Source organism: Clupea harengus, chromosome 16 (assembly GCF_900700415.2).
Source record: "Clupea harengus chromosome 16, Ch_v2.0.2, whole genome shotgun sequence".
NCBI classification, from domain to species: domain Eukaryota; kingdom Metazoa; phylum Chordata; class Actinopteri; order Clupeiformes; family Clupeidae; genus Clupea; species Clupea harengus.
The window spans coordinates 5,909,721-5,910,031 of NC_045167.1; positions in this window are offsets into that span (position 1 = coordinate 5,909,721).

Here is a 311-nt window from a genome sequence, read left to right on the forward strand (position 1 = left end):
TTAGTAATCAGAAGGTTGTTAGTTCAATTCCCTGTCGAAGCGTCCTTGAGCAAGACACTGAACCCCTAATTGCTCCTGATGTGCAGTGTGCCATCAGTGTAAATGTAAAAATGTGTATACATCCTTGTAAGTCTCTTTGGATAAAAGTGTCTGCTAGATGACTAAATGTAAATGAATGTAAAAACAATCAAATTATCTCAAGGTGCTTTGCAGAGCCCAGAGCCTGACCCCCCTGATGAAATCACAAAGGCAACTCTTTCGGTAACTTCACCCTCATAGAGAAACTGCAGTGTATCTCACAGTACGTGGGT